The 23,201-nt window shown below is 36.2% G+C and overlaps 1 non-coding gene across 1 annotated transcript; it reads right to left on the reverse strand.

Moving 5' to 3' along the window:
• Positions 1-13,615: 13,615 nt before the first annotated feature.
• On the reverse strand, positions 13,616-13,717 carry LOC122223326. The gene has a single exon (XR_006204206.1). It is a non-coding gene; the product is annotated as a U6 spliceosomal RNA (small nuclear RNA).
• Between the last annotated feature and the right edge of the window lie 9,484 nt (positions 13,718-23,201).

The following is a 23,201-nucleotide window of genomic DNA, read 5'->3' on the forward strand; positions in this document are numbered from 1 at the left end:
TTCTGATTTGCTTTGGTACTTTCATTAAGAATCATTTTTCCAGTTTTGTTGGTTTTTTCCTTTGCTGTGCAGAATCTTTTAATCTTCATAAGGTCCCAGTAATTCATTTTTGCATTTAATTCCCTTGCCTTTGGGGATGTGTCGAGTAAGAGATTGCTACGGCTGAGGTCACAGAGGTCTTTTCCTGCTTTCTCCTCTAGGGTTTTGATGGTTTCCTGCCTCACATTCAGGTCCTTTATCCATTTTGAGTTTATTTTTGTGAATGGTGTGAGAAAGTGGTCTAGTTTCAACCTTCTGCATGTTGCTGTCCAGTTCTCCCAGCACCATTTGTTAAAGAGACTTTTTTCCATTGGATGTTCTTTCCTGCTTTGTCAAAGATGAGTTGGCCATACATTTGTGGGTCTAGTTCTGGGGTTTCTATTCTATTCCATTGGTCTATGTGTCTGTTTCTGTGCCAATACCATGCTGTCTTGATGATTACAGCTTTGTAGTAGAGGCTAAAAAGTAGTAATAGCCTGGGATTGTGATGTCTCCTGCTTTGATCTTCTTCTTCAAAATGACATTGGCTACTCGGGGCCTTTTGTGGTTCCATAGAAATTTTAGGATTGCTTGTTCTAGCTTCGAGAAGAATGCTGGTGCAATTTTGATTGGGATTGCATTGAATGTGTAGATAGCTTTGGGTAGTATCGACATTTTGACAATATTTATTCTTCCAATCCATGAGCATGGAATGTTTTTCCATCTCTTTGTATCTTCTTCAGTTTCTTTCATAAGCTTTCTATAGTTTTCAGCATACAGATCTTTAACATCTTTGGTTAGGTTCATTCCTAGGTATTTTATGCTTCTTGGTGCAATTGTGAATGGGATCAGTTTCTTTATTTGTCTTTCTGTTCCTTCATCATTTGTGTCTAAGAATGCACCTGATTTCTTTACATTGATTTTGTATCCTGCAACTTTGCTGAATTCATGTATCAGTTCTAACAGACTTTTGGTGGAGTCTGTCAGGTCTTCCATGTATAATATCATGTCATCTGCAAAAAGTGAAAGCTTGACTTCATCATTGCCAATTTTGATGCCTTTGATTTCCTTTTGTTGTTTAAGTGCTGATGCTAGAACTTCCAACACTATGTTAAACAACAGCAGTGAGAGTGGACATCCCTGTCATGTTCCTGATTTCAGTGAGAAAGCTCTCAGTTTTTCCTCATTGATAATAATATTAGCTGTGGGCTTTTCATAAATGGCTTTTATGATCTTTAAGTATGTTCCTTCTATCCCGACTTTCTCGAGGGTTTTTATTAAGAAAGGATGCTGAGTTTTGTCAAATGCTTTTTCTGCATCAATTGAAAGGATCATATGGTTCTTATCTTTTATTTTATTAATGTGATGTATCACATTGACTGATTTGCAAATATTGAACCAGCCCTGCAGCCCAGGAATGAATCCCACTTGATCATGGTGTATAATTCTTTTTATATGCTGCGGAATTCGATTTGCTAGTATCTTCTTGAGAATTTTTCCATACATATTCATCAGGGTTATTGGCCTGTATTTCTCTTTTTTTGCTGGTTCTCTGTCTGGTTTAGGAATCAGAGTAATGCTGGTTTCATAGAACAAGTCTGGAAGTTTTCCTTCCCTTTCTATTTTGTGGAAAAGCTTGAGAAGGTTAGGTATTATCTCTGCTTTAAATGTCAGGTAGAATTCCCCAGGGAAGCCATCTGGTCCTGGACTCTTATTTGTTGGGAGATTTTTGATAACTGATTCAATTTCTTCACTGGTTGTGGGGCTGTTCAGGTTTTCTATTTCTTCGTTTTGAGTTTTGGAAGTGTGTGGATGTTTAGGAATTTGTCCATTTCTTCCAGGTTGTCCAGTTTATTGGCATATAATTTTTCATAGTATTCCTTGATAATTGCTTGTATTTCTGAGGGATTGGTTGTAATAGTCCCATTTTCATTCATGATTTTATCTATTTGGGTCATCCCCTTTTCTTTTTAAGAAGCCTGGCTAGAGGGTTATCAATTTTATTTATTTTTTCAAAAAAAAAACAACTCTTGGTTTCATTGATCTGCTCTATAGTTTTTTTTTTTTTTAGATTCTATATTGTTTATTTCTGCTCTGATCTTTATAATTTCTCTTCTTCTGCTGGGTTTAGGCTGCCTTTGCTGTTCTGCTTCTATTTCCTTTAGGTGTGCTGTTAGATGTTGTATTGGGGATTTTTCTTGTTTCCTGAGATAGGCCTGGATTGCAATGTATTTTCCTCTCAAGACTGCCTTTGCTGCATCCCAACGCGTTTGGATTGTTGTATTTTCATTTTCATTTGTTTCCATACATTTTAAAATTTCTTCTATAATTGTCTGGTTGACCCATTCATTCTTTAATAGGGTGTTCTTTAACCTCCATGCTTTTGGAAGTTTTCCAGACTTTTTCTTGTGGTTGATTTCAAGCTTCATGGCATTGTGGTCTGAAAGTATGCATGGTATGATCTCAATTCTTGTATACTTATGAAGGGCTGTCTTGTGACCCAGCATGTGATCTATCTTGGAGAAGGTTCCATGTGCACTGGAGAAGAAAGTATATTCTGTTGCTTTGGGATGCAGAGTTCTAAATATATCTGTCAAGTCTATCTGATCCAATGTATCATTCAGGGCCCTTGTTTCCTTATTGATCCTGTGTCTAGATGATCTATCCATTGTTGTAAGTGGAATATTAAAGTCCCCTGCAATTATCACATTCTTATCAATAAGTTTGCTTATGTTTGTGAGTAATTGTTTTATATATTTGGGGGCTTCCATATTCGATGCATAGACATTTATAATTGTTAGCTCTTCCTGATGGATAGACCCTGTAATTATTACATAATGCTCTTCTTCATCTCTTGTTACAACCTTTAACTTAAAGTCTAGTTTGTCTGACATAAGTATGGCTACTCCAGCTTTCTTTTGACTTCCAGTAACATGATAGATACTTCTCCATCCCCTCACTTTCAATCTGAAGGTGTCCTCAGGTCTATAATGAGTCTCTTGTAGATAGCAAATAGATGGGTCTTGTTTTTTTATCCATTCTGATACCCTATGTCTTTTTGTTGGAGCATTTAGTCCATTTACATTCAGTGTTATTATAGAAAGATACGGGTTTAGAGTCATTGTGATGTCTGTAGGTTTCATGCTTTGTAGTGATGTCTCTGGTACTTTGTGGTCCTTGCAACATATCACTGACAGAATTCCCCTTAGGACCTCTTGTAGGACCTCTTGTAGGGTTTAGTGGTGATGAATTCCTTCAGTTTTTGTTTTTTGGGGAAGACCTTTATCTCTCCTTCTATTCTGAATGACAGACTTGCTGGATAAAGGATTCTCGGCTGCATATTTTTTCTGTTCACCACATTGAAGATCTCGTGCCATTCCTTTCTGGCCTGCCACGTTTCAGTAGATAGATCTGGCACTAGACTTATTGGTCTCCCTTTATTTGTTAGAACACATTTATCCCTAGCTACTTTCAGAATTTTCTCTTTATCCTTGTATTTTGTCAGTTTCACTATGATATATCGTGCAGAAGATCGATTCAAGTTACATCTGAAGGGAGTTCTCTGTGCCTCTTGGATTTCAATGCGTTTTTCCTTCCCCAGATCAGGGAAGTTCTCAGCTATGATTTCTTCAAGTACACCTTCAGCCCCTTTCTCTCTCTCTTCCTCCTCTGGAATCCCTATTATACACGTATTGTTCCGATTGAATGCATCACTTAGTTCTCTAATTCTCCCCTGATACTCCCGGATTTTTTTATCTCTCTTTTTCTCAGCTTCCTCTTTTTCCATAATTTGATCTTCTAAATCACCTATTCTCTCCTCTGCCGCTTCAATCCGAGCTGTGGTCCCCTCTTTTTTATTTTGCACCTCATTTATAGCATATTTTTTAGCTCCTCCTGACTCTTTCTTAGTCCCTTGATCTCTGTAGCAATAGATTCTCTGCTGTCCTCTATGCTTTTTTCAAGCCCAGCGATTAATTTTATGTCTATTATTTTAAATTCATGTTCTGTTATATTGCTTAAATCGTTTTTTCATCAATTTGTTAGCTGTCACTACTTCCTGGAGTTTCTTTTGAGGAGAATTCTTCCATTTTGTCATTTTGGATAGACCCTGGAGTGGCGGGGAACTGCAGGGCACTTCCCCTGTGCTGTCTGGAGTAACTTGTGTTGGTGGGCGGGGCCGCAGTCAGACCCAATTTCTGTTCCCAGCCCACCACTGGGGCCACAGTCAAACTAGTGTGTACCTTATCTTCCCATCTCCCAGGGGCAGGGCTAACTGTGGAGTGGTGTGGGCCCAGTCTGGGCTTCTTGCAAACTGCTAGGCTTGTGGTGCTGCTTCTATGGGATCTGGCATATTAGCTGGGGTGTATCCGCAAGGTGCACAGGGGCAGGCTTAGCTCACTTTGCCATGGGTGGTCCCCTGGGGGAGGGGCCCTGCAGCACCGTGAGGGAGGCAGACAGAACCATCAAAGGGACGTATACACAGAAGCACAGTGTTGGGTGTTTTTGTGGTGCAAGCAAATTCGGTGACAGAAACTAGTTCCCTTTGGGATTTCAGCTGGGGGATGGGTGAGAGAGATGGTGCTGGCCAGCGCCTTTGCTCCCTGCCCAGCTGAACTCTGTCTTCTGGGGCTCAACACCTCTCCCTCCCATTGTCCTCTTGCCCTCTGGCACTCTGAGCAGAGTGTTGACTTATAACATTCCAGATGTTAAGTCTCACTGGCTGTAAGAACTCATGCAGTCCAGCTCTGCCTTGCTGGGCAGGCTGCCCCTCCACCGCCCTGGCTCCCACCCACCAGTCTGTGTAGTGCACACTGCCTCTCTGCCCTTCCTACCCTCTTCCTTGGGTCTCTTGTCTATGCTTGCCTCTGGAGAGTCCATTCTGCTAGTCTTCTGGTGGTTTTCTGGGTTATTTAGGCAGGTGTGGGTGGAATCTAAGTGATCAGCAGGACTCGTGAGCCCAGCATCCTCCTACCCCGCCATCTTGTCTCCTCTCCTCCCTTCTAAGATTTCTATCAACAATATTTGTAGTTTTCAGTGTATATTGTTTTATATTGTCATATTTAGCCTTAAGTATTTCATAGTTTTTTATATTATTTAAACATTTAATTTAATTTAATTTAATTTAATTTAATTTAATTTAATAACTTTAAGGTTTATTTATTCATTTTGAGAGAGAGTGGGTGTGCATGCAAGCTGGGGAGGGGCAGAGAGAGAGAATTGCAAGAAGGCTCAATGCAGAGCCTGACATGGGGCTCCAACTCATGGACCATGAGATCATGACCTGAGCCAAAATCAAGATTCTGACGCTTAACAAACTGAGCCACCCAGGCACTCAAAGTTTTATTTTATTTTATTTAAAATGTTTTAAACATTTTATTTTATCTTTTAAGAGATAGAGAAGGACAGAGAGTGAACAGAGGAGGGGTAGAGAGAAAGAGGGAGATACAGAATCAATCCAAAGCAGGCTCCAGGCTCTGAGCTGCTCTGAGCAGCTCTGAACCCACAGAGCTCTATGTGGGGCTCAAACCCATTAATGTAAGCTCATGTCCTGAATGGAAGTCAGATGCTCAACAAACTGAGCCACCCAGGCACCCCCAAATTTTATTTTATTAATCTCAATTTTAATCAGTCATTATTGTTATATAGAAACAAAATTGATTTTTTTTTCATATTGTTCATGCATCCTTCACCCTCATTAAATTCTCCTAATATGTCTAGAAGCTTTTTCAGGATCACATTATTCCAGATAAATACTCCTGTGTCTGTAATGATAATTTTACTTCTTAATTTCAAATTTTGATGCCTTGTACTTCGCTTTTTAGCCTTATTGTAAGTGACTAGAACCTTCATTATAATGTTCAACAGAAGTGGTAACAGTGAATAGACTTGAATTTATACTAATTTTAGGTGGCAAACATTCATTCAGTCTTTCACAATTAAGCGTGATGTGAGCTTGGTGGTTTTTTGGTAGATGTGCTTTTTCAAAAGAAGGAAATTCCCTTAGATTATTTTGTTTTGCTGAAATTTTTAGCAGAAGTGGATGTTGCTTTTGTTCAAATGCTTTTTCTCCATCTATTAAGTTGATCATATTGGGTTTCTCTTTTCATTTGTTAAAATGATGATTTAAATTGAATGATTTAGAATAGTGGTCAGCAAAGTATAGCCCAAGGTCCAGCTGTTTTTGTGAATAAAGTTTTCTTGGGGACATAGCCATGCCATCCATTTATATATTGTTTGACAGCTATGTTTATGCTACAGTGGAAGAGTTGAATAGTTGTGACAAAGACTATATATTGTAATCTAAAATATTTATTAGTTGGCCGTTTACAGAAATAATTAGGATCTCTTATTTAGAATATTAAATCAACCTTGCATTTCTGGGATAAACTCTACTTGGTAATGATGTATTGTCCTCTTTATATGTTGCTAAATATAATCTAAAATTTAGTTTAGGACATTTGCATCTATATAAATGAGGAATTTTGGTTTATAATTTTCTTATGTTGTAATGTCTTTTTCTGTTTTTTATAGTAAAGCTGACCTTATTGATTCGACAAACATTCCCTCCTCCTCAATTTTTGAAAGATTTTGTTTAGAATTTGTATCATTTCTTTTTAAAGTTATTGATTAAATTCATGAGTGAAGCTATCTGAACCTGGAGTGTTTTTGTTTGTTTATCTGTTTGTTTGTTGAAGGGGAAGATTTTTAACTACTGACCCCTTTTCTTTAATAGAGATAAGGCTATCCATATTATCTGTTTCATCCAGGTTTAGCCTTGTTAGTGTATGTCTTCTAAGGAATTTAACATGCCACATTTATTGGCATGAAGTTGTTCAATATGTTCTTACTATCCTTTAATATTTATAGACCCTGTAGTGCTAGTTTCTCCTCCTTGGTCTCTCCAGATATTGGGTTCCATCTACTCAACTCAAAATCTTCCATGTTCTACCTGGATACTTAACTTTGCCAAGGCATTGACAACTAGGGCAATTATAGGCTTACCTGGTATGTTTTCTGTCTCTGAAAAATTCCTTCATTATCCAGTTTCAATGTCTTAAAAGTCATTGTTTTATACTTTTCTGTCTGATTTTCATTTGTTTCAGGTAACAGGTTAGTTAGATCCAGTCTCTACAACTCTTTCTTGACTGGAACCAAAAGTTCCTGATTATATTATTGATCTTTAACTTTTATTGTTTATTTTTATATGCATTTCAAATGATATATTTCTCTATCAACATAGCTTCAGTTACATATTGAAATTTGATACCCTTTATTTATATATCATTTAGTTTGTGATATTTTTAAAAATTCCCTTATTATTTTTTATTCCCCTCATGCATTATTTAAAAGCACTGTCTTAATTCCCAAATGGGTAAATATTTTCTAGTCATTTGTGAGCATAGGGGAGGAGGATTGCTGATATCTAAATTTAATTTCACTGAAGTAAAAAAAATACAAGAAATGTGGTTTCAATTCTTCTAAATATATTAATTCTGTCCTTATCTCCTATTATATGGTCAATTTTAGTAAATGTTCTATGTATACGTAAAAATAATGTATATTTTGGAATTGTTACATGCAGTGTTTTATATATGTGAATGTGGTCTTTCTTTTTCAAATCTGATATTTTTTTCCTGAATTTTTTGAGTTCTGTTTCCATCAGTTTATGATGTAGAATATGATCAACTTTAGGAAATGCTCATTCATTCTTTCAACAAAAATTGATTATATGTCTATTTGTGCCTATTTGTTCATTTTCCTCAGCAAAAAGATCCTCCTAGTTTATGCTTCTATGAAAATGTCTAGCAATGGGTAACTGTACATGGGGCATGGGAGAAAAGAGGGTAGGGCTGACTTTCTCATATACATAATTCAACAAGTCTTCCAATTTCTGTCCCAGTTCTCATTCTTGTCTTTGTTATATCTGCTTCCTGTAATTCTGGAATATCTTCTGTATCTACCAGACATTTGGTTCCTTTCCACTGTACCCTCTCAATACCCAGTCTAGATAGCTGCTTTTTCTGTTTTATTACTCAAAAAAATCTATATATATTTTATTTTATCAAATTTTTTCCCTTTGATGAATGTTTTTTGATGCCTAAGTGTTTTGGGGTAAGCTCTTTTGGCTCATACAGTAAAGAGTTACTATTTTACATAACAAGAACACTGGAGTAAGGATTACTGTAGGATTGGCTTGTTGACAGTTCTTGCATCTTTCCATCTGCCAACTGTGTTAAAGCAATCCCCAGGCCAGTTCTCCTCAGGACCACAAGATGGTTCTAGCAGATTCCACTGTTACTTCATGGGAAGGCCCAGACATCTCTTCTGTGCTTCATTAACTACCGCTGTATCTCTCACGGGACAATGGTGGCTGATACGGAGAAGGATAGATGTTGAGGGAGGAGAGAAAGTGTGGCTAGATCATGTAGGCTCTTTGGTGGTTGCAGTTTTATTTTAATTTATTCTAACTGAAATAGGAAGTCATAGAGAATGATAGAAATAACATAGGGAATGGTGTGATTTCTTTTTGTTGAGCCTTAAAATATCACATCAGATTTTACATGGAGGAGAGATTGATTATGGGGTGACATATAAGAAAGATAATAGAAAAATGTGTTAAGACTAGTAATCTATAAGAGCTAAAACTAAGATTAAATAATCTATTTCTTTCCATTTGTTTTGTTTATTTATTTATTTATTTTGAAGGAGACAGAGAAAACACGAGCAGTGTGTTTGTTGGTTTGTTTGGGTACCAAATTACTTTATTTGAAGGAATGGTACAAATGAAAGAAGTTAAGTAGATGTTTTGGTACAACTTATAGAAAAGGGAAAGGTAACCCAAACATGCATGCATTTCTTTGGTGACCAGGGAAGTCACCCTTGTGGCTATGGGAAGACAGCCTAAGGCTTAATTCTCATTATCACTGTTTCCCAAGGTGTTCTTGTCAAAGAGTTAGTCTGTCATGCCAGATTCAGGAGCCCCTCTTGTGCAGGTTGGTTACCTGGTCACCCAATTCTTTGATGGATTTCACCTGCTCATTCAGGAAATGAGTCTCAATGAAGTCACATAAATGGGGGTCACTTTTATCAGTGGCCAGTTTGTGCACCTCCAGTAGTGAAAGATTCACACTCTTTTCCAAGTGTAACATACACTCTATTGCATTCAGCCTGTTCTCCCAATCATCACCGTCTGGTTTCGTGATGTTCTAAAGGAAGATTCTGCCACCTGGTTGGTTCTGCAGCTTCATCAGCTTCTCAGCATGTTCCCTCTCCTCATGAGATTGGTGAAGAAAATATTTGGCAAAGTTCTTCAAAGCCCCATCATCAATGTCAAAGTAGTAAGAGATAGGAGGCATTGAGCTCCAGGTTATTCTGGCCATTGAAGCAGTCTCCAGGCCTGGTGGTAGTTCTGGTGCACCTGCAAGGAGTCCTGGGTCCTATGGCTAAAAGAGAGGCTGTGGGGTCCGGGAGCGCCCTGGCACCAGTCAGAGGGGACTGTGAAGAGATGGTGAAGTGCTGGCTTTGAGGGCACCCTCCCCTCACGCCCTTGTGGGCGGGGTTCAGCACTGGTTCAGTCCAAGCACTGTTGAAGCAGGAAACCACAGTGATTCTCCGAGCAGAGAAAGAGAGAGGGATAGAGAGAATCCCAAACAGGTTCCACACTGCCAGCACAGAGCCGGATGTTGGGCTTGAACATAAGAAACTCCAACATCATAACCTGAGCCAAAAGCAAGAATCCAGTCACTTAACCTACTCAGCCACCCAGGTGCCCCTTAAATAATATATTTCTATCCCCTGCGTGTAAGTTAATTAAAACCAACAGCAGGTGAATTTTTCAACTTTAATTTATTCTCCAAAAAGAACATTTTTTCTTTGTGCCTGTGAGCATTTTCTACTTCACCTTTCTTCTTATGTTTTGTTAAAATAAATATCAAAAATCATAGCAAAGTATTAAAACACACATATATGAAAGATCCAATGCTAAGGCTTGCAAGTGCACAAAATTATAAGTAGAACTTCCTCCTCTTTTTTTCATTACAGTGCTGTCTGAAATGTGCTACAACTTATTGCAGAGTATGTCAAATATTACAGATGAAAGCAGAAGTGTTATAAAGTACTTTAACACTATTAGTGCTTCCTCTTCTATTTGGACATAGTAAATAGTAAATAAGACCTATGAAAATTGGCAGTTTCATGTTTTTCTATCCAGATGTATGTATTCTCTCTTTTTTTTATTCAATTTTTCTCATTCAATGACATTTTGTGATTATCTTCATTAAGATCCTACAGAGTACTTACACTTACCAAAGGTATTTTGTTAATTCCTTGTCTAATGTGAAGATTATTCTCTTCATATGCTTACATTTTTCTTGATGATTTAAATAGCTTCTATTAGAACATATATTTAGTAAGTAGCTAACCATCTTGGTAAACTATTAAAAAATAATTTATAATATTTGCTTCAGCTTGCTCAAGTTTCTATGTATACATTACAATACTTGAAAACAATACTTTTGTCTTTTATTTATTTTCTTGCCTTTTTGCTTTGAGAAAGCATCCAAAATAATACTAATGGGGCTATCTTTAATGTGTCTACATAAAAAGGGCAATTTCATATGGTTGACATTTAAATATTAAGAATTTCATTAAATATGGTTAGAATAAATAATCCACTTAAAAGATAGTGATTCTCAGATTTACTAGATTTATTTTTACAATATTTAATGTTCTTACTTAAAAAAAGCAATTTCAAGTATGATGTGTTGTAGTAGAAAGATTAAAAATAAAGAATGAAGAAAGATATCTCTGAAATGATACCCCAAAAGGAAAATTATATAGCTATACTTTAACAAAATAGGCTTAATAAACTTTAAGGCAAGATTATTACTTGGGATCAAATGGATACTAGAGAATGAAAAATTGTCCAATCATTAAAAAAGACTCTTGGAAATGCTTATTTGTAAAAACAAACAAACAAGCAAATAGACAAAATACCAATGAGGTTGTAGAAAATTTGAGCAGTACTATTAACAAAATTGATCCTATGGACATTAATTGGATATTTCACCCAATAAATGCAGAGTACATGTTCTTTGCATGACCATGTAAAATATTTACAAACGTATTATTATCTTAAAGCCTATCTCAATAAATTTCAAAAGACTGAAATACAAAACATGTTTCTTAAATAAAATGCAATTAATTTAGAAATCAGTGACAAAAGATAAATACAAAATTACTATTTTCTTGGAAATTAGCTCATAAGTCACAGAAGAAATAATACGATTTTAAAAATTTGAAGTGAAATAAAAAAAATCCAAATATCAAACTTGTGAGATACAGCTAAAAATTAGTAGGATAAAATTTATAGCCATAAATACTTACATTTTAAAAGAAAAAAGACTAAAAATTTACTAGCTAAATGTACATTACATGATGGTGGAGAAAGAAAATCAAATTAAAAAAAAGTAGAAGGCAAGAATAATGAATTATTATAGAAGAGATCAAAGAAGTAGAAAACAAACATATAATAAAGGCAATTATTAGTTACTATATACAAGCAATGGGTGATGGGTATTAGAGAGGGGACTTTCTGGGATGAGCACTGGGTGTCATACGTAAGAGATGAAGCACTGGGTTTTACTCCTGAAGCCAAGACTACATTGTATGTTAATTATCTCGAGTTTAAATAAAAAAAAATACATAAAATAAACCCTGATTTTAATATTCTAGAAAATTTAGTAAATATACAAGTCACTGATGTATTACTGAAAACATGTTCTCTTTCTCTTAAGTAGCAAATATTGGATTAAACTAAGACCTCAGTAAAAAATTTAAAAAATAAATGAAAAAGCAAAACAAACAAACAAACAAACAAAATATAATTACTAGCAAGGCCAAAGTCGATTATTTGAAAACACAAATAGGGGCACCTGGGTGGAACAGTTGGTTAAGTGTCAGACTTCAGCCCAGGTCATGATCTCATGGTTCATGAGTTTGAGCACCCCAGTGGGCTCTGTGCTGACAGCTTAGAGCCTCGAGCCTGCTTCTGATTCTGTGTCTCCCTCTCTGTCTCTGCTCCTGTCCTCCTTATGCTCTGCCTCTCTCTCTCTCTCTTTCTCAAAAATAAGAATAAACATTAAATAATTTAAAAAAAGAAAAACAAAAAATAATGACATCTCTGGTGAGATTTCAATAGGAATAAAAAGACACTACACATAATATTTAGAAATAAAACATGAGGCATTACTACAAGTACTGCAGAAATTAAAAAAATAATAAAAGGATATTATATTTTTTTTAATTCTGTGAAAATTGAGATATAATTTTATTTATTTAATTTACACTTACTTGAAAAAATAATAACCTTACCAAAACAGACCATAGAAGAAATAGAGAAATGCTGGCAACAAGAGTATGGTAACATTATAGGCTTTCTGTCTGTTTGTGCTTTTGATATTCCCAACTACATTAATGAAAACCAAACAGAGCAGTTTGGATAGCAAAGGTGAGAGGTAGGAGTGTAAAACATATGCAACATTTTCAATCAAACTAAGTGACAAGGAATCTTTATGAAACCCAGAATAAAGGAAGACATGACCCAACAGAAAAGAGCCAAAGGCTCTTTTGAGACCAGTCATTGCTCAGCAATGGCACAGAAATTTAAAGTATAGAATGACCCCGAGAACCCCAAATCACAAAAACTACCACCACCCCACCATCAGAAAACTGTAAACTAAGCAATAACCTGATGAGCAAATCTGAGATAAACCAGTATTATTCAGAAATGTTCTCACAGGCTTTTCATTGCAAATAAGCATGGAATTTATGGGGAAATATTAAATGGGAAACAGTACTGAAGCAGACCAAATCACTTAAGATTCCAGAAAGATTAATCATTTCCTTTCCAAAGGGCAAAAGTCTACCCCAAAGAATAATTTGTGGTAACAAAACATAAATGGATCAGGATCACAGGAAAAAGATGGTTCAGAGATTGGAAAGATGTGGGAAAGAAAGGGTATGGCATAGGCAGACCTTAAAGACTACTGCAAAAGGAAAACACAGTGATGTAGAACTCTGACTCACGCAGACACAAAGATTAGAAGACTTCTGGAATCATAGTTAATCCTGAGGAACATAGAAAATGGATACACAGTTATTTTTTATACTTTTAAGATACTTTTATTTTTAAGAGTGTGCCTTGAGCCATGAAGTTGAGCTACCCTTGACGATTGCTGCTTTCACACAAGGTTCTAATAGAACAAAAAGAGTTCAAATCAAAGCCAGGACTTAGGAAATGGTTATATTAACTGAATAATATGCCAACAAATAATAAAACCTACTGGAAAAAAGTGACAAAAGGAAATACAAAACGTGAAATGTCAAAAATGTGATAAAAAAAATATCATACTATGAGTGCCCCCCCCCCACCATGTTTGGCATCTGCCTGCCTCACTTTCACCATCTCTTTATCACTGCCAAAGACATTTTCCAGTGGCTAGAGCTCTGCCTCTCTACTTTCGGAAATGGTAAAGTGCCTTAGAATAAAAGTTCTCCTGGAGCAATCCTCAATCAATAATGGGAATTTTAAAAAGACCTAATTCAAACACTCTTTTATGAAATTTGTGTCATCCTTGTGTCAGGACCATGCTAATCTTCTCTTTACTGATTCAATTTTCAGGGTATGTGCTGCCAACATGGGCATGCTCCAACATCCTTTAGGTGGAATCATTCTGGACAGAATCTTTGCTTTAGTGTCTTGAGTTCCCCAGGGGGACTATGACCTAGTTACCTAGAAAGAGAACTTTCTTGATAATGCACTCATTTGTCTGTCTTTCTTTCCTTGCCTCATTTCCAATCATTCCCCCCTGTGTTTTCTCCACCTTCCAAATAAACTACTTCACCCAATCCTCTTCTCATAGTTTCCTTCTGGGAAAATCAAAACTAGAGACAAAAACTCTAGCCTAATATTTCCAAAGCATTTAACATGAAAAACACCCTAAGGGTGTTAAATACCATGATTACCACCGTAAGAAATAGAAAACAAAACAACAACAACAAAAAGAGTAAAATTATCAAACACAAATAGATAAAAGATAAAAAATGGCATGAGAAAATGGCAGATAGAAGATATGTAGGACAGCTCAACATATATGATATGGAACTTCTCTGATAAGAACACTAAAGCAATGAAACTAAGAAAATATTTAAAACTATAATAAAATACGTAAGTCACAGAGATGAAAAGTATAGACTAGGAATATAGTCAATAATATTATAATAATGTTGTATAGTGACAGATGGTGACTATACTAAATAGGAAATGATATTTGGAAATGATATTTTTGATAAAGGGTTAGTGTATCCAAACCATATAGACAACTTATACAACTCAACACCATAAAAGCAAATAATCCAAATTAAAAATTGCAAAAACATGAACAGACATTTCCCCCACAAAAGACATACGGATGTCCAACAGACATTTGAAAGATGATTAACATCATTCATTATCAGGGAAATTCAAATCAAAACCACAATGATATATCACCTCACACCTGTCAGAATGCCTAAAATCAACAACACAAGAAATAACAGGTGTTGGGGAGAATGTGGAGAAAAAAAGAACCCTTTTGCTCTGTGGGTGGGAATGTAAATTGGTGCAGCCACTGTGGAAAAGAGTGTGGAGGTTCATCAAAAAGTTAAAAACAGAATCACCAGTAATTCCAATTTTGGAGATCAGTAATTCCATGGAGATTTACCCAAATAATATAAAAACACTAATTCAAAGGGATATATGCACCCCAATGTTTATAGCATCATTATTTACAAATATCTGAACTATGGAAGCAGCTTATCTCCATCAATAGAGAGATAGATGATAGATGATAGATGATAGATAGATGATAGATAGATAGATAGATGATAGATCTATAGATGGTAGATAGATGATAGATAGTGGAATATTAGTCATAAAAAATTAAATCTTGCCATTTGCAAACATGGATAGATCTAGTGGGTATAATGCTAAGTGAAATAACTCAGAGAAGAACAAATGCCATATGATTTCACTCATATGTGTAATTTAAGAAGCAGAACAAATGACCAAAGAAAGGTAGAGACAAACCGAAAGATAGACTCTCAACTATGGAGAACAAACTGATGGTTACCAGAGTGGAAGTGGGTGGGGAGATGGGTGAAACATGTAAAGAGGTTTAAGAGTACACTTACAATGAGCACTAAGAAATGTATATAATTGTTGAATCACTATATTGTACACCTAAAACTGATATAACACTGTATGTCAACCATACTGGAATTAAAATTTATAAAAAATTAAAAATTAGGGATGCCTGGGTGGCTCAGTCGGTTAAGTGTCAGACTTCAGCTCAGGTCATGATCTCACAGTTCATGAGTTCCAACCCGTGTCAGGTTCTATGCTGACCGGTCAGAGCCTGGAGCCTGCTTCAGATTCTGGGTCTCCTTCTCTCTCTGCCCTTCCCCGACTCGTGCTCGGTCTCTCTCTCTCTCTCTTAAAAATATATAAACATGGGGCGCCTGGGTGGCGCAGTCGGTTAAGCGTCCGACTTCAGCCAGGTCACGATCTCGCGGTCCCTGAGTTCGAGCCCCGCGTCAGGCTCTGGGCTGATGGCTCGGAGCCTGGAGCCTGTTTCCGATTCTGTGTCTCCCTCTCTCTCTGCCCCTCCCCCGTTCATGCTCTGTCTCTCTCTGTCCCAAAAATAAATAAAAAACGTTGAAAAAAAAATTTAAAAAAATAAAAAATAAATAAAATAATGTGTATTTAGGATGGGGTGTTCTGAATATACCTGTTAAATCCATTTTGTCCAGTGTGTTATTCAAAGCCATTGTTTCTTTGTCGATTTTCTATTTGGATGATGTATCCATTGATCTAAATAGCATGTTAAAGGTCCTACTATTATTTATCACTAACAATTAGTTCCTTTACATTTATTATTAACTGTTTTATGTATTTTCATTCTTCTATGTTGGGTATATAAATATTTATAATTGTTATATATTTTTGTTGGATTGTCTCCTTTATTTTTATAGAATGTTATTTAACTGTTTGTTAAAACAGTCTTTGTTTTAATGTGTATTTTGTCCAATATAAGTATTGCTACTGTGGCTTTCTTTGGACATCCATTTGCATGATAGTTGTTTCTCCATCCCTTCACTTTCAATCTGCAAGTGTCTTTAGGTCTAAAATAAGTTTCTTGTAGGCAGCATATAAATGGATCTTTTTTTTTTTTTCTTTTTTAAATCCATCTTGTCACCCAGTGTCTTTTTATTGGAGCATTGAGTCCATTTAAATTCCAAGTGATTATTGATAGATATGTATTTAGTCCCATTTTATTACTGGTTTTATAGTTGTTTTTGAAGATTTTCTTTGATCCTTTCTTGTCTTTTTCTCTTTCTTGCCTTGCTGATTTTCTTTAGTGATTTATTTGGATTTCTTTCCCTTTATTCTTTACATATTTATTAGTGATTTGTGATTTGTGGTCACCATTAGGTTTCTATATCACTTCTGCATTTGGCAGTCTATATTAAGTTGATGGTCATTTAAAGAGTACATCCTTTTTCGAGTTCCTTGACTGAATTTTCAATAGAAATATTCATTTTTACTGCTTTCATGTTTTCAAACTTTACAGTATTACTTTTGGTTTCTCCTTTCCACTGGAATATTCCCATTTAATATTTCTTTCAGGGCTGGTTCAGTGATCATAAACCCTTTTAGTTTCTATTTGTCTGGGAAACTCTTTCTCTCTCTTTCTGAATGAAAACCTTGCTGGATAGAGTACATTTGGCTGCAGATTTTTTCCATGCAGCACATTGAATATATCATGCCACTCCCTTCTGGTTTAGGATGTTTCTGTTGAGAGATCTGCAGCTAGCCTTATTCTTTTGGCTAGCTGCAGATCTCTCAACAGAAATCCTTTTCTGTTTTTCTTTGTAAGTTATTTTCTTCTTTTGTCTTACCACGTTTAAGATTTTTTTTCTTTGTCATTATATCTTGCCAATTTAATTATAATATGTCTCGGTGCAAGTCTGTTTTTGTTGATTTTGATGGACACACTCTATTCCTCCTGAATCTAGATATCTTTTTCCTAATAATTTAGCTATTATTTCTTCAAATAAGTTTTCTGCCCCCCTTTCTCTCTCTTTTTCTTCTGGGACTCCTATAATATGAATATTACTACATTTGATGGAGACATTATGTTCTCTAAGTCTATTGTTGTTTTCATAATTCTTTTTTCTCTTTTTTACTCAGCCAAATACTTTCTATTTCTCTGTCTTCTAGGTAACTAATTAGTTCCTCTGCTTCTTCCAGCTTTCTGTTTATTCCATCAATGCATGTTTCCCATTTCATTTATTATACCCTTTATCTCTGCTATACTATTCCTTATCTCTGTGTTAAGTGTCCCATTCAGGTCTTCCACTTTTTTCTCAAATCCAGCGAGTATCCTTATGTTCACTGATTTAAATTCTCTATAAAGCATGTGACTTATATCTGTTTTGCTTATATCTTTGCCCATGGCCTTGTCCTGTTCTTTCACTTGAGATAAATTTCTCTGTCTTCTCATTTTGTCTGTCTCTACCTGTCTTTCTGTGTTAGAAAAGTCAACTACATCTCCTGTTCTTGAGGGTGATGGTTTTATGAATTAGAGGTCCTGTAGCACCCTGAGGTGAATTTCCCCCTGCTCCCCAGGGCCTGGTAGAGGTCCTGAAGTGTCTCCAATGTGTGCTTCATGTCCTCTGCTGTTTTGTACTGGCCACTTTATCCTCCAGGCCAGTCATCTGTAGAGGCTGTCTTTGCCTAATGTGCGCAGTGTTTTCTACTTGGTCTAAATGTGGAAGTGTGCTCCAGCTTATTGGTTGCCAACACCACTAGAACTGAGGATCCACAAAACTCCTGCCCTGGGAGACATGATGTTGGCAGGGTTTTTGGCTAAGCTTCCAGGGGAAGGATCCCACCATGTTGGTGCTGAGGCAAATATGACTAGAGGGGCAGTTCCACTGGAGTGCTGGGGGCAGGGCATGGTGTGAGCAAGTGAGATAGCAAATGTCCATGCTGCACTGGTTCTTGTGGGTGGTCCTGTGCTTATGCTAAAGGAGAGGAGTGGGAAATCGTGCTTTCTAGGTACTTTTTCCTGGAGGAGTCTCTCAGTAAATGCTGTCTCTCTAGGATGCACTCCAGGATGAATGGATAACATCCCCACTATGTGCCCCAGGTACTCTTCAGATCATTGTTTTCATGTTGTGTGTCCTTAAATTCTTTGCCTGCCTGCCTTCCAAGAACTGCTCAATCCCTCTGGGCTCTATCACTGCCAAGCCCACTAAACTTTTTTTTTTTAAGTTGATTTATTTATTGGAGAGAGACAGAGACAGAACAAGTTGTGGGGGGAGGCTACGGAGAGAGATGGAGACAGAGAATCACAAGCAGCCTTTGCACTGTCAACACAGAGCCAACGTGGGGCTCCATCCCACGAACTGTGAGATCATGACCTGAGCTGAAACCAAGAGTCAGATGTCTAACTGAATGAACCACCCAGGCACCCCCCACTAACCTTAAAAACTCTAGGCTTTCTTTTCCAGAAGTCACAAAATTTGGCTTCTCTTACTTTCCAAACCAGTTACTATGAGGATTTGTTTTCCCTGTGCACTCTCCTGATTGCTAGTCCATCTTTCACCCTCCTCCACCACTGTGCAGCAGCTACAATCCATTTCCTTCCCAAACCGTATCTCTGTACTTCGTACTTTCTTTGATGTGGCCTCCTCTCTACCTTTAGTTGTGAAGTTTGTTCTACCAGTCTTCATGCCAATTTCTGGGGCTATTTAGGGCAATTTAATAGTTATCTAGTTGAATTCATGAGACAAAGCAAGCCTAGGATCCTCCTACTCTGCTGCCATCTTTCCATCCTTACCATGTTCTGATCCTTATCAGATTACTTTTTACCTCCCCCATCCCAATACACTGTAAGTTCCCTAAGAATATGTATCAGAAAAAAATTACAGGGCAATATCCCTAATGAAATTAGATGCACAGAGAGAATAGCTGTCACCAAAATGATAAGGAAAAAAAGTGTTGGAAAAGATGTTAAGAAAGAGAAATCTTGTGCACTGTTGGCAGGAATGCAAATTGATGCATCCACTATGGAAAACAGTTCGCAAATTAAAGAATAAAACTGCAATATTACCCAGGAACTCCACTTCTGGGAATATACACAAAGGAAGTGAATGCAGGATCTTGAAGAAATATATGCACCACCATATTTATTGCAGCATTATTCACAATAGCCAAAATATGGAAACAAGTGAACTGTCTGTCAATGAGAGATATATCTATATCTATCTATATGTATATATCTTTATATAATGGGGTATTAGTCAACCATGAGAAAGGAGGACATTCTGCCATTTACAACATGGGTTGACTTTAAGGGCATTATACTAAACGAAATAAGCCAAATAGAGAAAGACAAGTACTGTATGATTTCTACCGTATGATCTCAGTTATATGTGGTATTTTAAAAAGTTGAACTCAGAAACAGAGAGTAGATGGTGGTTACCAGGGGCTGGGGCAAGTGTGGGAAATGATTGATCTTGGTCAAAGAATACAAACTTCCAGTTGTAAAATGAATAAGTTCTGGGGATGTCAGGTATAGCATGGTGATTACAGTTATTAAAAGTAGATTTTAAAATATGCTCACCACAAGAAGAAATGGTAAATTAATTATGAGACGCGATATAGGCGTTAGCTAATGCTAAGGTGTTCATCATTTTGGACATGTATATGAAATCAACATGTTGTACATCTTAAAATTGTATGAAGTGAATGTCAATTATATACCAATAAAGCTAGAAAAAAGAGTATGTATCAGGTCTTTCTTTGGTCAATAATTTTATTGTGTTTAATAAAAATATCATGAATAGGTCTTTGGTGTCATCTAGCATCATATTTCTGCAGCTGAGCAAATTCCTGCATCTAATTCATCAGCTTGCTTTTTTAGAGAAATAGATCCTTTCCAATTTCTCTCTCTTCCCACCCTTTTTATTTTTTAACTTTCATGACTTGATGAATCAAGGAAGCTGAATTTTATATACGTTCAATGTTATTTTTTTCAGGAACTAACTCATTTTACTGGGCTTAAATATCAATCAACCAATACCTGACCTTACCCAAATACTGGCACCCAAGAAATTGTAAATCTCAATAACACACCAATTCTCCTGAATAACAATCTTGTTGCGACAGGGAGTTTAGGCAAACTTCCTCCTGTAATGAAGGCCTCACAACACCCTGGATCATGTCTTATATGTGGCAAAATATAGTGTGAATAGTAGCCAATTTCCTTTTTCCCTAAAATTTGTCAATTCAGAGTTGCTGGTTTTTCTTTCCATGGAAACTGAGTTTCACATTGATGTGACCAAAGTTCTTCTTGAGGAGTCACCTGGGGTCCTTCATAAAATCTGGGTGTTCCTATGGTGCCTGAGTGGCTCAGTTAAGTGTCCAACTTTTGATTTCAACTAACGTAATGATTTCATGGTTTGTTAGTTCGAGCTCCGTATCTGGCTCCATGCCTACAGTGTGGTGCCTGCTTGGGATTCTTTCTCTTCCCCTTTCTTTTTGCCCTTCCCCTTCTCATGCTCTCTTTCTCTCTCAAAATAAATAAATAAACATTTTAAAAATAAAATAATAAAATAAAATTTGGGCGTTCCTTCAGAGTGATGTTTACATTTTGTGAAATGTCAACTGTCTGGTTGCCAAGAATGCTCATCATTATTGTAACAGATACAGAAAAGAGAGGACCATGTTTTTTATTTCCCCACTTGGTTCTGAGGCTACCCACGGTATGTGATCAAAGCATGTATAATTTTTACATTGAACTTGTTGCCTATATCCTTCCCATTTTACCCATGTACTTTACCCATTTACTTATCCATAATAAACTATTTCTGGTGTGTGTGTGGGTGTGTGTGTGTATGTTTAAGCTCCCAGACATAGATATCTCCTTTCATTACTGCCAAAAGATCTGTTCACCTCTAGAAATATTTGCATTCCTATTGTTAATATAGGCTGAGGTGGCTATCAAGGGGATACAACATGTGTATCTGGGGGCAGTAAACAGAGTGCAAAGTACTATATCCTGCAAAAAAAAACATTTTCTACATGTATTTTGAAAGGCAAAACATGTTTATATCCTATTGTGTCAGTTTCCAGGGTTCTTTCTATATGTGCAGCCAGCAACTACAAATAAATATGTAAACAAATACATCTTTAAGAAGAGCATCATAGTATACACATTGTTGTGCAACTTGCTTTTTTTAAAATTTGATAATATATGTACTGAAAACAAATGGAATTATTTTCCAATAAAAGAGGATTATATCTTAGATTTGCTTAACAATAAATCTGGGGAGAAAAGGGAATGAATAGGTGAGGATAGAGATGCAACAACAAGGACCATGAGCTGATAGCTGCTAGAACCGGGCAATTTATCAAAGCCTTCTCATGTTTTGTACCATTGCCACAATTATTAGGTAGATAGATAGATAGATAGATGGTAGATAGATAGATAGATCTTTTTAGTATTTTGAAAGCATTTTATTGTAAAACAAACACCAAAACAATGTACATTTAGTTGAACAATTTATCATAAAGCAAACATCTGTCAAGAAAACAAGAAATAAGGATAACTATGTTCTTGCTCTTTTGTTCAACTATGGCTTTAGCAATTGACACTGACCTTTTCTCTGAAACAACTTTTGATTTAAAATTTCTATTTATTTGTTTTCTATTTCGTTTTTTTCCTGCCCTTATATTTATTATTATCTTTCTGCTTGTTTTGCAGATACTGTGATTTATTTTGTTTTGTGTTAGCTAGTTTCTTTTTGTTGTTGATTTTTTTTTAATGTTTATTCGTTTTTTGAGAGAGCACAAGTGGAGAGGGGCACAGAGAGAGGGAAACGTAGAATCTGAAGCAGGTTCCAGATTCTGAGCTGTCAGCACAGAGCCTGTTGCTGGGCTCAAACTCACAGACCATGAGATCATGATTTGAGCCGAAGTGTCCTTGGACATTTAACCAACTGAGACACCCAGGCACCCCTGTGTCAGCTAGCCTCTTAAGATGAAATCTTGGAACACCAAATTTAGACCTTTTTTCTTTCATCAGAACCACTTATAGCTAGGTGCACCAGGGGCGCCTGGGTGGCTCAGTTGGTTAAGCATCTGACTTTGGCTCAGGTCATGATCTCACGGTTTCTGAGTTTGAGACCCTGAACTGGGTTCTCTGCTCTTAGCACAGATTCTGCTTTGGGCCTTCTGTCCTGCTCTATTTCTGCCTCTCCTCCACTCACATTTTCTTTCTCTCAAAGATAAATAAAACATTTTTTTTAGAAAGAAGCATTTATAGTTATAAAATTTCCCTCTATCTTCACCCCACAATTTTTGATATATGGTACTTTATCATTCAATTTAAAATATTTTCTAATTTTCCTTGTGACATTTTGGTCTATGGATTATATAGAAATGCATTGTTAATTTCCAAATACTTCAGGAAAATTTCAGAAAGTTTTTCATCATTAATTTCTAATTTAATTTAATGTGATCAGAGAACATAATCTGTATGATTCAATTCTTTTAAATTATTGACATTTGTTTAATGGTTCAGCATATGTACTATTTTGGTGAAAGTACCATATACACCTACTTCTTTAATTTGATCCATTCTGACATTATATGTCTCTTATAGCAGTGCTTAATCCATTAAAATTCCATTAGCTATTGATGTAATTGGATTTTGGTCAGCCATTTTATCATTTGTTCCCTTCTTTTCTTGTTGCTGTTATTTTGCTTCTGTGTTCTTCCTTTTTTGCCTCCTTTTGGATTAAATATTTTAGGTGTCCACTTTTATATATCTGATGTTTTTTTAGCAAAACCTTTCTACAGTTTTTTGGTGGGCACTTGGTATATTAAAATATTATTCTTAATTTTTTATTGCCTTCTTAGATTTAAAATTGTGTGATTCCCATAAAATGTAGAATCCTTGCAACCACATATGGTCATTTGTCACCCCCCATTGTTGGTGTACCATCATAAATATACCTTCATAGATATACAGCTCACAAAAAATTTTATAGTATTACTTTTAAATGGTCATGTG

Source organism: Panthera leo, chromosome B3, assembly GCF_018350215.1.
Source record: "Panthera leo isolate Ple1 chromosome B3, P.leo_Ple1_pat1.1, whole genome shotgun sequence".
Taxonomy (NCBI): Eukaryota; Metazoa; Chordata; class Mammalia; order Carnivora; family Felidae; genus Panthera; species Panthera leo.